The sequence below is a fragment of the Notamacropus eugenii genome, chromosome 3, assembly GCF_028372415.1.
Source record: "Notamacropus eugenii isolate mMacEug1 chromosome 3, mMacEug1.pri_v2, whole genome shotgun sequence".
In the NCBI taxonomy this organism is placed as follows: domain Eukaryota; kingdom Metazoa; phylum Chordata; class Mammalia; order Diprotodontia; family Macropodidae; genus Notamacropus; species Notamacropus eugenii.
Window position 1 is genome coordinate 68,159,441 of NC_092874.1, and position 14,379 is coordinate 68,173,819.

The following is a 14,379-nucleotide window of genomic DNA, read 5'->3' on the forward strand; positions in this document are numbered from 1 at the left end:
TGTGTGTGTGTGTGTGTGTGTGTGTGTGTGTAATCCCTCCACCTACCCAAATACTGAGAAAAGTCTCAAGAGTTACAAATATTATCTTTCCATGTAGGAATGTAAACAGTTCAGCTTTAGAAAGTCCTTTATGACTTCTCTTTCCTGTTTACCTTTTCATGCTTCTCTTGATTCTTATGTTTGAAAGTCAAATTTTCTATTCAATTCTGGTCTTTTCATCATGAGTGCTTGAAAGTCCTCTGTATCATTGAATGACCATTTTTTCCCCTGAAGTATTATACTCAGTTTTGCTGGGTAGGTGATTCTTGGTTTTAATCCCAGGTCCTTTGACTTCTGGAATACTTTATTCCAAGCCCTTCGATCTCTTACTGTAGAAGCTGCCAGACCTGTGTTATCCTGATTGTATTTCCACAACACTCGAATGTTTCTTTCCAGCTGATTGCAATATTTTCTCCTTGACCTAGGAACTCTGGAATTTGGCCACAATATTCCTAGGAATTTCTCTTTTGGGGTCTCTTTCAGGAAGTGATCAGTAGATTCTTTCAATATTTATTTTGCCATCTGATTCTACAATATCAGGGGAGTTTTCCTTGATAATTTCATGAAAATAACGTCTAGGCTCTTTTTTGATCATGACTTTCAGATAGTCCCATAATTTTTAAATTGCCTCTCCTGTATTTATTTCCAGGTCAGTTGTTTTTCCAATGAGATGTTTCACATTATCTTCTATTTTTTCAATCTTTTGGTTTTGTTTTGTAACTTCTTGGTTTATCTTGTAGTCATTAGCTTCTTTGAACTCCACTCTCTCTTTTAAAGAACTATTTTGTTCAGTGAGCTGTTGAACCTTCATTTCCATTTGGCTAATGCTACTTTTTAAAGCTTCCTTCTCCTCATTGACTTTTTGGACCTGTTTTCCCAATTGAGTTAACCTCTTTTTAAAGGTGTTATTTTCCTCAGTATTTTTTTGATTCTCCTTTAGCAAGCTGCTGACTCACTTTTCAAACTCTTCTATGACCTGAACCCATTTCATATTCATTTTGGAGGTACTGGAGGCAGAAGCCTTGACTTCCTCTGACAGTATGCCTTGTTCTTCCTCATCTGAAAGAATGGAAGGAGACACCTGTTCACCAAGAAAGTAACCTGTGGTCCTAGTTTTTTTTTCCTTTTTTGGGCATTTTCCCAGTCAGTTTCTTGACTTCTGAATCGTTTGTCAAGAGGAGGGTCCTAGTGCTCCTCCCCATAGTACCATGTTCAAGGCTGATTCAGATCAGCTGCTCAATTCCCCCAGGGGTTTTAAGCTGAGCTGCCTGGACAATGGACCCAGGCTACTTCCGCGGCCACCATAGCTGCCTGCTGCCTGCTGCTCTGCCTGCACACTGCCTCTGCTGCCACCTGGGGCCAGTGCTAGGGAGATCCTGCTCCTCTCTCACCCAACTGAGAAAGCCCTCCCACTGACCTTTGGAGCTTTCTTTGTTGCTTATGGGTTGAGGGATCTGGGACCCTCCCTGCTGGGGATTCTGCCCCAGAGGTCTGTTCAGGTCCTGTTCCATTGCCGCATGGCCAGGGCTGGGTTCTGCTCTTCTCAGTGTCCCATAAGATAGACCTTTCCTGTCATCAGCCTTCCAGGTTACCTTTGGCTGGAAACCTCTTTTCCTCTGTTGTTCTGTGGCTTCTGCTGCTCTAGAATTTGTTGAGAATCATTTTTTGCAGGTATTTTTTGGGCTGTAGGGGAAGCGCTAGAGTATATGCATCTTTCTACTACTCCACCATCTTGGTTCCACTCTCATAAAATGTTTCTTTGACCTCATCGGGGTTTGTCATGGTGGGAACATCAGCAGTGATGATGGTGGAGTGACATTTTCTCACAAGTGGCAATCACATTTTCCTGAGCCTGTCAATCACATCTTTTGGTAGGCATACAAGTTTGGTGACTAGATTAATTTAATTGCAAAACCTACATCAGTTTCCTGGTCCTCGCCTTCACTCTGACCACTCCAGAAAAATGTGTTTGCAGCTCCAACTTCAGTAAGCTGGCCTTCGTTAACTGGCATTGTTTCACTCAGGGCTGCTATTTGGATATGATACCTGCTGAATTCTCTCGCAACAAGAGCTGTTCATCTTTCAGGTCTATTGGAGTTTGTATTGTCTATAACCATGGTGGGTGGAATCATTTTTGTAGAAGTTTTTGTACCTCTTCTTGTGTGTTTTGACCACAGGGTGGGACCCCTGCCTGCCGCGGTAATCACGTCAGAGTTGGACTATTTTATTTTTGTCTCTATATCTATACCATGCAGCACAGTGCTTGGCACATGGTGGGCAATTAATAAATGCTTGTTAGACTGAACTGAATCTCCTGCCATTGTAAGCTTCTTGAGGGCAGGGATTGTCTTTTGCTTCTTTTTTGTGTCTCTATTGCTTAGCACAGAGCCTGGCATAGAGTAGGTGCTTAATAAATGACTATTGACTGACTCTTCAGTGTGGGCACTCCCACACTGGTCACAACTCAGTCATGTCTTCCTAGCCTGGGCAACTTTTCTCCATATCCTCTAATAAATCCTTCTTGGAGGAGTCACCCAATGTATATATGTGTATGTGTGTGTGTGTGTGTGGGGGGGAAGAACCTTCTTCTAGTTGTCTTGACATCTGGGCACCTCTATTTGATGTTTAAAGCCCTTCATAGCTTTCCCCCTTTCAATAGTTTTGCACCTTACACCCCATCCTCCGGTACTTTGTGATTCTGTGACTGTCAGCTTCTACAGGAAAGCTTTGCCAATCTTTCTTAATGCTAGCACTAATTCTAACTCCCTTTGAACAACTCTGCTCCCCCAACTTCCCGCTGTTGTAGAGGGCAACTTCATCCTCCCAATCCCTCAGACTCATAACCTGTGTCATCTTTGACCTTTCACTTTCCATCCCCTCCCCTCTTTTCTAGCCTCTTGCCCAAGTCTGTTGATATCACCTTTGCAACCTCTTTTGAACATGTTCCTTCTACCCTCTGACACTGCCACCCCTCTGGTGCAAATGCTCATTACCTCACATCTGGACTGTTGTAATAGCTGCTGTTGGGTCTACCTGCCACCAATCTCTCTCCCCAGTCTACTCCATCCTCCATTCAGCAGTCAAAGTGATTTTCCTAAACTGCAGGTCATACCATGTAATACCACCCCACCCACCCACTCAATATATCGCAGTATCTCACTGGATCAAATACAAATTCATCATTTTGGCATTCAAAGCCCTTCATAACCTAGTCTCCCAGGGGCTAATCCTCCTCAGAGGAGAACTTTTGTAAAGGTGATGGCTCTTTATAATAGCAATAATAAAAAAAAGTGGGAGGGAATCAGGCTAAATTCCTGTAAACAAGGAAGACTTGTTCACAAAGTTCAGTTTAAATTTGATCCTTGAGTTCTAAGTAGCTCCCATTGATTTCCAAATGTCCCTTCCATTTAGGCTCCTCTGGGAATTTTTGGACTTTGGTTATCCATGGAGAAGTTGCTTCTCCATAAATAACACTCACTGAGTGTGGTTCATTACATTTTTGGCACAAAAGGATGGAGGCCATCACCAGCCCCAACAGTGCAAATAGTTCCCTAGGGTACATTAGTTTTGTAAATAAATAACCTTGCTTTCTTTATTTTAATAAAATTTGGTAAATGTAGAGGAAAGATCAGTGGACAAGAAATCAGGAGACCTGGATTCTACTTTCAACTCTGGCTCTAACTAGCTGTGACCTTGGCCAAGTTGTTCATCTTTGGCCTCCACTTTCTCATTAATCAAATGAGGGATGTAAGTAGATAGGATTTCTAGGGCTCCTTCCAGTTCCAATCCTCTACAACTCTAGGATGGAGAATCCCAGACTCACAGATAAGGGTTTTATGTCTCAGAAACATATCATTCCTTGGCTTTAGCTTCTGTTTAATTTTAGGTGAGGACAGGACCTCCTGTTGGAGATGTCATGTAGCCTGGGAGAAATCTGAGACTAGGAGGAGAGTGAGAGATCTGAGCTAGAGCTGGAGATCTGCAATGCATCTGGTATGGATGGAAATTGAAACCATATGAACAAAAGAGTGCCCTAAAGGAGAGAAGACAGACAGAGGAGAAGGTCTGGGGCTTATCTGTGACTATGCTTTCCATTCCTTGTCTAAAATTCAAGCAAATACCTCCAATATCTCATGCATTTCCATGATATCAGGGAATTCCAGTCCATAGGTCTAGAAAATAAGTTTGGCAAACACATTTGAAGTTCTTTATTCTACATACATCTAGAAACCTGACTGTGAGTGGATGTTCTATTAAATTATAATCCCATTAGAGGCAAGGGTTGTGCTTAAATTCCGTTATTTGCCATAATATCTAGCAAAAAAGAAGATGTAAGGAATGAATGGAGCTTTCCATAAAATAATAAGCAGTATCTACCTAAAACCATCAGCAAGCATTATATGCAATGGAGATAAACTAGATGCATTTCCAATAAGATCAGAGGTGAAACAAGGATGTCCATTATCACCACTGTCATTCAATATGGTGCTAGGAATGTTAGCTTTAGCAATAAGAGGAGAAAAAGAAATTGAAGGAATTAGAATAGCCAAGGAAGAAGCTAAGTTATCACTCTTTGCAGATGATATCATGATATACTTAGAGAATCCCAGAGAATGAAGTAAAAAACTAATTGAAATAATAAACAACTTTGGCAAAGTTGCAGGTTACAAAATAAACCTACATAAATCATCTGCATTTCTATATATTACTAACAAAACCCAACAACAAGAGATAGAAAGAGAAATCCCATTTAAAGCTAGCGTAGACACTATAAAGTATCTGAGAGTCTACCTTCCAGAAAAAACCCAGGGACTATATGAACACAATTACAAAACACTTTTTGCACAAATAAAGTCAGATCTAAGTAAGTGGAAAAGCATCAGTTGCTCATGGATAGGCTGAGCTAATATAATAAAAATGACAATCCTACCTAAATTAATTTACCTATTCAGTGCCATACCAATCAAACTATCAGATAATTATTTTCTAGAGCTAGAAAAAATAATATCAAAATTCATCTGGAAGAACAAGAGGTACAGAATATCAAAGGAACTAATGAAAAGAAATGGTAGGGAAGGTGGCCTAGCCCTACCAGATCTCAAATTGTATCATAAAGCAGCAATCATCAAAACCAGTTGGTACTGGCTAAGAAATAGAGGGGTAGACCAGTGGAATAGGTTAGGTACTCAAGACAGTAATCAATGAATATAGCAATCTACTGTTTGATAAACCCAAAGACCCCAGCTTCTGGGATAAGAGCTCACTGTTTGACAAAAACTGCTGGGAAAACTGGATAACAATGTGGCAGAAACTGGGCATAGATCAATGCCTGACACCATGGGCAACGATAAAGTCCAAATGAATATATGATCTAGGTATAAAGACTGCTACTGTGAACAAATTAGGAAAGCAAGGAATAGTGTATTTGTCAGATTTATGGAGAATGGAGAAATTTTTGACTAAGCAAAATTTAGAGAACATTATGAAATGCAAAATGGATAATTTTGATAACATTAAATTGAAAAGTTTTTGCACAAACAAACCCAATACAACCAAGATTAGGAGGGAAGCAGAAAACTGGGAGAGAATTTTTGCAAGCAGTATCTATAATAAAGGCCTCATTTCCAAAATATATAGAGAACTGAGTCAAATGTACAAGAATACAAGTCATTCTCCAGTTGATAAAATGGTCAAAGGATATGAACAGGCAGTTTTCAGAAGAAGAAATTAAAACTATCTATAGTCATATGAAAAAATACTCTAAATCACTATAGATTAGGGAGATGTAAATCAAGACAACTCTGAGGTACTACATCACACCTATCAGATTGGTTAACATGACAAATTAGTAAGTTGATAAATATTGGAGAAGATGTGGGAGAGTTGGAACACTAATTCATTGTTGGTGAAGCTGTGAGCTGATCTAACCATTCTGTAGAGCAATTTGTGACTATACCCAAAGGGCTACAAAGATGTGCATACCCTTTGACTCAGCAATATCCTTTCTAGGACTGATCCCAAAGAGATCATAAAAATAGGAAAGGGTCCTACATGTACAAAAATATTTATGGCAGCTCTCTTTGTGGTGGCTAAAAACTGGAAATCAGGGGGATGCCCATCAATTGAGGAATGGCTGAATAAATTGTGGTATATAAATGTAATGGAATACTGTTGTGCTAATAAGAAATGATGAACAGGAAGACTTCAGAGAAGACTTCAGAGTATGAACTGATGCTGAGAGAAAGGAGCAGAACCAGGAGAACTTTGTACACAGCAACAACCACAGTGTGTGAGGAACTTTTCTGGTAGACTTAGCCCTTCACAGCAATGCAAGGACCTAAAAAATTCCCAGTGGACTTTTGAGGCAAAATACCTTCCACATCCAGAGAAAGAACTATGGAATTGGACCACAAAATGAAACAGGCCATTTTCTCTTGTGTTATGTTTTGTTTTCATGGTTTCTCCCATTCATTTTAATTCTTCTGTGCAACATGACTAAGGTGAAAATGTATTTAATAGGAATGAATGTGTAGAATCTGTACAAAATTGTATGCCATCTCGGGGAGGGAGGGGGGAAGGTGTAGGAAGGAGGGGAAAAATCTAAGATATATGCAAGTGATTGTAGAAAACTGAAAGCAAATACATTAATTAATTTTTTAAAAAGAAGCGGTAAGATTGTTCAATTGGATTGAATTCTTGAATCCCAGGATTCACTTGCTTCTATGCCCTTGATCACATTGTTGCTTGGAGTGTCCTTCCTCACCCCTCTCTGCCTGTTGAATTTCAGTAGAACTTAAGTTACTTGAGAGCAGGTATCGATTTGTTTTTATCTTTATAAACCCAGTCCCTGGAACCTTGCTTTACTTGTAATAGGTAATAATAACTAATAATCATATACAATTATTATCTCATTTGACCCTCACAATGACACTAGAAAGTAGATGCTATTATAATCCCCATTTTACAGATGAGGAAACCGAGGCAAACAGAGGTTAAGTGACTTTTCCAGGGTCACATAGCTAGGATGTGTTTGAGACCATACTTGAATTCAGGTCTTCCTGACTTGAGGTCCAGTGCTCCATACACTGTGCCACCTAGCTGCCTCTAATGCTTGTTAAATTGAATTGTTGAATTGAATTCCTATCTATCCTTCTAAGATTCAATTCAGATGTCATCTTCTCTAGGAAGCTTGTCCTAATCTTACTACTGGGCACCTACCTTCCATCTTAAACCTCACCTGCTACGTTTTCTTGCATCTCTCCAATGCGCTCATGTAATGTTGGGTTTCACAGTTGGATATGTTTTTGTCATTCTCTTTTCATAAAAGAAGGTCCATGAGGCCTGGGGGCCTGATCTCTCCTCACACGTGACCTTGTATTCTCAACAAAGGGGGCACTTAAGTCTATGGGATTACAGATTTAGAGCTGGGAGGGTCCTTCTAGGCATGTCCAACTCCTTCATTTTCTCTGTTGAGAACAAAGAAGCACAAAAAAAAGGAATGATTTGAATACAACCATTAAGTGTCTGAAGCAGGATTTGAATTCAGGTCTTCCTGGCTCCATACCCAGTACCTATACTGTATAGGCTCAAGTAATTTAGATGAAAAGTAAAAAAGCGTGTTGTTTCATTCAGTCATGTCCAACTCTCCATGACCCCCACTTGGGATTTTCTTGGCAAAGATCCTGGAATAGTTTGCCATTTCCTTCTCCAGATGAGGAAACTGAGTCAAACAGGGTTAAGTGATTTGTCCAAGGTCACACAGCTCATAAGTGTCTGAGGTTGGATTTGAATTCAGCCCTTCCTTACTCTAGGCCCTTGATTTATCTACTGCACCACCTAGCTGCCCCATTTCTTCCTTTGTTTTAAAGTGAGCTAATCAGCAAGATACAGTGGAACTGGATGAGAGATTTTATTTTTAGTCAAAGAGAAAAAAAGCTTCTTCAGGATAAATCATTTCTATGTGACACTGATTCAGGTTGATTCAGAGTCCCAAATGCCTTACTTAGTACGAAGGTTTGTGGGCATCAGGGCAAAGGAACGCCTTGAAACACATAGCTATAGATCATTGCAGACTTCACGGAATATCCTCATGTTCTGCTAATTGGAAACTTTCTGGGTGCATTAGTGTCAGGGACAGCAGAAGAACGAAGAGAAAAGTTTATTTATTATAATGCTGCCGAACATAATGACAAGCAATCTTTTCCACAGGTACTGTTTTTGTTGACCTTTCACTATGTTAAAATGTCAGGAAATTCCATTACTGTCGATCCTGTCCAACTTTAATGCCATAATAGCATCGTAGATGTTCCCAAGGGAAATGGTTTTGTATTATGACTTCTCTACTTTGAATGCGTGTGTGAGTGTACATATGTACATATATATATACATATACATATGTATATATATATATATATATACATATATATATATCAATGCCTTCTCAGCAAAGTTTTCAATTCAGTTAAAGAAGTCTGCGAACATCTTGGTTAAATCTCATCCAGATGTGCAGAACTGCACACTGTTTAGCAAGCTTCCTCTGACAACACTTACTTTTCTAATGCAAAACATTTGGATTTTTTTTTTAATTGATCACTGTGGAAGCTGCTTTGTTCACTTTTTTTTCCATCTTTGGAAAAACTTTTTTCTTTCTTCAAATGTAAGAAAAATCAAAAGCTGCCTCTGTTATGCTTTAGATTTCTCTCTACAACATTCAGACCTTCTGTCTAGGCCAGAAGAAGAGGAATTATAGCTCCCTCTAGGACAGCTGCCAGCATTCACGGTCTTTGCTTCCCCAGTTCTGCAAAGAAATAAATTAAACTTGACACCAAGGGTGTGTATACATCTGTGGCCGCCTTTAGGACAGCATGGTGTGCCCTTAAAAAAAATCTGACTTCATTGCAAAAGTTGCAGGACCTTTGATTATGAATTCTGACAGAATTTGGTTATAATGAATGCCCTCCAATTGGTTTCAAGGGTATCCTGAGGATTTAATGTTTTGATGGTAAATTTTGACCTAAATTCCAAGTTTTCTTCTCAGATTATAAACTCCTAGGGTGCAGGAATAGTAACAGTTGACTGTGATCAGCAGACTGTCTAGTACCAAATGACTAAGAAAAAATAAGTGCGTCTTGATGATGGATAGTGAGTGACTCATGGCCATTGTCTTATACACTTCTACTTTCCCACAAGGGCAGCTAGGTGATGCAGTAGATAGAGCAGCAGTGCAGGAGTCAGGAGGACCTGAGTTCAAATCTCACCTCAGACACTTGACACTCACTAGCTGTATGACCTTGTCACTTGACCCCAATTGCCTCATCCTGGGTCATTTCCAGTCATCCTGATAAATATCTGGTCACTGGATTCAGATGGCTCAGGAGGAGAAGTGAGGTTGGTGATCTGCACAGCCTTCCCTCACTCAAAACAAAGTCAAGTGCAGGTCATGTCATTATTTCTCTGATGGCATGGTCTTCTTCAGCAATGAAAGATGAACACACACACTTTCCCACATTTTCTTGCGAGGATCAAGTGGAATCTTTAAAAACCATTCTCTAAATATCAGTTGACCAGTGGAATGTCAGCCTGGAAATGAGCTTTTAAAGATATTTCTCAAACAAGTGCATTAAAAAAAATTCACAAAAAAAGGACTCCTTGTCTCCCTTGTCTGGTATATTCCCTCCACTTCTGTACCTCTTGGAATCTCTTATGTTCTTCTGAACTCAATCCAATGCCCCTTTACTGTCTTTCCTGATCTTCCTAGCTTCTGCATGTTTTTCTCACCTAATTAATTTGTGTTTTGTGTGTGTGTGTGTGTGTGTGTGTAAAAACTTGAAATCCAAGTCAAAAGTTTCCATCAGAAAGTTAAATCTTTGGGATGCTCTTGAAACCAATTGGAGGGCATTAATCATAACTGAATTGTGTCAGAATTCATAAACCTTTTGCAAGGGAGTCAGAATAAACATACACATACACACACAAATAACCACAAAGTAATTATAAGGGAAACCATACTAGAAGCTAGGTATACATGCATATATACATGTACAAAAAAATCCCCTCAAAACAATTAGGTAGGAAGACATATGAGAGTACCACATAAATATTAGCTACAACTCTAAGACTTATAAAGCTCTTCCTATATTATCTCATTTTATCTTTACAACAATCTGTGAAGTAGATGCTATTATCCCCATTTTTGTGGTTGTTCAGTTGTTTTTTCAGCTATGTCTGACTCTTTGTGACCGCATTTGGTATTTTCTTGGTCACTATTGGAATGGTTTTCTATTTTCTTCTCCAGCTCATTTTATAGATGAGGAAACCGAGGCAAACAAAGTTAAATGCTCTGCCCAGGATCACACAGCTAAGACAGTATCTGAGATCAAATTTGAACCTAGGAAGAAGACTCTCCCTGACACCAGGCCCAGCAGTCTATCCATTGTGCCACCTAGCTGTCCTCCATCCCTATTTTATAGATGAAGAAACCCTAGACTGAGAAAGTTAAAATTATTTACCCAGGATCACATGGTTATTAAGTTGACTAAGGCAAGATTCAAACTTGGGTCTTCCCTGAGTCCAATCTTCAATCTGCCAAGGCATTTAATACTTGTTTATGGAATTCAGTTGAATTAGGGTGAACTGAACACATGCCAGCTTTGAATGAGAAAGAAGCCAGAAAAAAGTGACTCATTGAATGGAAAAGAGTAGCTCCATGGTTAGGAAGTGGGAAGGACTTTATCTTTTTGGAAGGGGAGGAAAGGAAAGGGGTCAAGAAAATGGTAGCTAATCAATGGACTGGATGCATGCAGGAGCGTCAGCACCAGATAAGAAACTGTCTTCTTTCCCTGGGAAGACCACTTCTCTAGGCTGTCCAGGCACAGGGTCCAGAGGAAACAGTAATTCTCCATCCCAGAGTAGTGGTTCTGAATACCACTCGAGTCAATATGTGCCTTGCTCATGGCAAAGTCCACACTGGCCATGTATATATAGCTATGAAAACATCTGACCAATTTATGTTGGACATGAGCAACCGTACTGAAGACCCTAATAAACATGCCAATGAATACATCAGTCCCACCAAAAAGAATAACGTAAGCAGGACAGGAATTCTTTGTCCATAATGGGATGATGATGGCAAAGGTCACTTCCCTCTCCCTCTAACATGACTAAGTGTCTCCTGGAGGCTTAGCATAGCTTCAAAACAATTTGCTTGACCTCAGCACTATTTGCTGGGGCCATGATGGGAATGGAAAGGACAAATGAAAAGCTATACGTTTGTGCTTACATATGTGTGCTTATACCACCAAGGTCCCTTTGAACTCTGAATCTTATGACCACAAGTATTTGAAGTATGTCAAAGTCATTTCTGACAACCCCTCCCCACATAGACTTCTGTATCTTATCTGGTCTACCTGGATAATATCTCCTCCATCTTCTCAGTTCCCAATCAATCAAATGACAAGCATTTATTAATGGGTAGGCATCTATATAATTAATGATCTTTATGTACTAGGTACTGAGCTAGATGCCAGGGATACAGACAAAAAGGGAAGCAGACTCCAATCACCTTTATTCAAACCACTGTCTCCTTTCACTTAGACCCAGTCAAAAACTCAGTGAGAGTTGTGGACCAAGTAGAGGGATAGAGTATATTCTACATTCTAGGGTAGAGAGTGTTTTCTTTCCTTCTGGTTGGGGAATCTATGGGATATTACACCACTTTGTGTATGGGGGTGGGACTGAAAAGAATTCTGCTTCTTGGTTTCCCCTCAGTTATTTTTCTCTTTTATCTTAATTATTGTTACTTGATTTTTGGTTCCTGCCAGTTGATAGAGTCTATTCAGAAAGGACCTTAAGGCATATTTACAAATTTGTAATTTCCCCAGTACCTCAATAATCCCCAATAATAAGCACCAGTACTTCTTTAGAACCCACAATTCTCAGCCTACTGACTTCCCATTATCTATTTCAGTTCAGTTTTATATCTCAGAAAGCTTCTTGTGATCCTATTACATTAGGGGACCTTTCTTTGCCCACGGTTTTCATGTTTTGATCTCAATTTTAAGAAAGCCTAGGTTCAAATACTTCTTAGATATTTGCTGGCTGTGTGTGTAAGTCACTTTATGTGCCTCACTTTCTTCAACTGGTCAGACTGAATGACCTGGAAGAATTTTTTATAATTCTAAATCTGTTATCTCTTTCCTTTTAGAATCTCACTGGGTTTTTATTGTTGTTATTATTATTATTTTAATTACCGTTTTGACTCTGGATATTAAAGGCCCTGGGAGAAAGTCAAATGAATTTGTATAATCAGCCTCACCAGTCTGATTACTAAGCTTTTTTAAAATTTTTTTAAAATATGGTGACTTAAAAAATTTTTTTTCGATTCCAAATTCTCTCCTTCCCCCAATTCCTCCTCCCCTCAATGAGAAGGCAAGGAAAACAAAATGTATTACAAATAGACATAGTCGTGCTTCCCCACTCCCTCTCCCCTATAAAGAAAAAGCAAGAAATAAAGAGAAAAAATATGCTTTAATTTACACTGTGAGTTCATCACTTCTCTTTTTGGAGGTGGATAGAATTTTTCTTCATGAGTCTTTTGAAGTTGTTATGGGTCATTCACTGTGTTGATCAATTACTAATTTTTTTCAAACTTGATTATCTTTACAATATATCTGTTAATGTATAGATCGTTCTCCTGGTTCTGCTCACTCCATTCTGCTTCTGTTCAGAAAGTCTTCCCAAGTCTTTCTGAAACCATCCCTTTCATCATTTCTTATAGCATAGTCTAATTCCATCACATTCATATATACTAAACTTGTTAAGCCATATCCCACCTGATGGACAGCCCCTCAGTTTTCAATTCTTTGCTATCATGAAAAGAGCCACTATAAAACGTGCATCCTTTTCCTCTTTCTTTGACCTCCTTGGGCTACACACCTACCACTATGCATTTCAACACATAGTTGCTGTTATCAAAAATGTGTTGCAATACTTCCACAAGTCACTTGTAAATATAAATACTCTGGAAAAGCAGCATATTTTTGTGACTATAGAACCAGCCTTGGAGGATAGAAGATCTGGGCTCAGGTTCCATCTCTGACACATATTGGTGGTGTGAATCCCTTAGTGTCTCAGGCAGCTTGATAAAACTACATAGAGAAGAGTTGTGGATCTGCATTATTTAAGAGAGCTTCTTCATGGGAGATTCCTTACAACAATGAAGTCACAAGTCCAGCTCAATTAACAAGCATTTGTTATTATTTTAAAATTCAATTTTATTTTCAAGTTTATACACTCTGCTTCCCATCTTCCCTTCTCTCCATTGAGAAACAAAATAAAATAACTCATTACAAACAAGTGTAGTGGAACAAAATAAATTCCTGCATTAGCCATCATGTCCTTATTCAAAATTAGATCTCATATTTATATATATATATATGTGTGTGTGTGTGTGTGTGTGTGTGTACATATACACACACATATATACATATACATATATATAAAATCTGCATTTTGGGTCCATTAATTAATTCATTCAATAAACAATAAACATTTAAGTGCCTACTATCTGCCAGGCAGCTAGGTGGTACAGTGGATAAAGCACTGGGCTTGGAATCAGGAAGACTCATCTTCGTGAGCTCAAATCTAGCCTCATATACTTACTAGCTACGTGACCCTAGGCAAGTCACTTTTTACTCCATTTGTCTCAGTTTCCTCATCTATAAAATGAGCTTGAGAAGGAAAAGGCAAACCACTCCAGTGTCTTTGCCAAAAAAACCACAAATGGGGGTCACAAAGAATCAGTTGTAGCTGAACAGAACAGAGCAGAACTGTGTGCCAGACACTGTGTTGAGGGACACAGAAAGAGATAAAAGACGGTGCTCCATAAGGAGCTTATAATCTAATGGCAGGGGGGAGAGGTTGGAGGGGAACAACATGCAAAGAAATATCTACAAATCAAGCTATATAATGGATAAATAGGAAAGAACAGAGAGAAAGCACTAGAATTCTCTATCCACAGTTAGCTAGACTGTTCATCATGAGTTCCCTGGAACTGTGATTGGTCATTGTGTTGATCAGAGTTCCTAAGCCTTTCAAAGTTATTTGCCTTTGTACTATTGCTTTTTATTAAAGTATTCTCCTGGTTCTTTTCACTTTACTTTGCATCAATTCATATGTTTTCCCAGGTTTCTCTGAGACTATTTCCTTATTTATAGGACAATATTATTCAATCACATTTATATACCATAACTCATTCAGCCATTCCCCAGTTGATGAGTGCCCCCATTTACATCACCACAAAAAGAGCTGCTATGAATATTTTGGTACATATGAGTCCTTTTC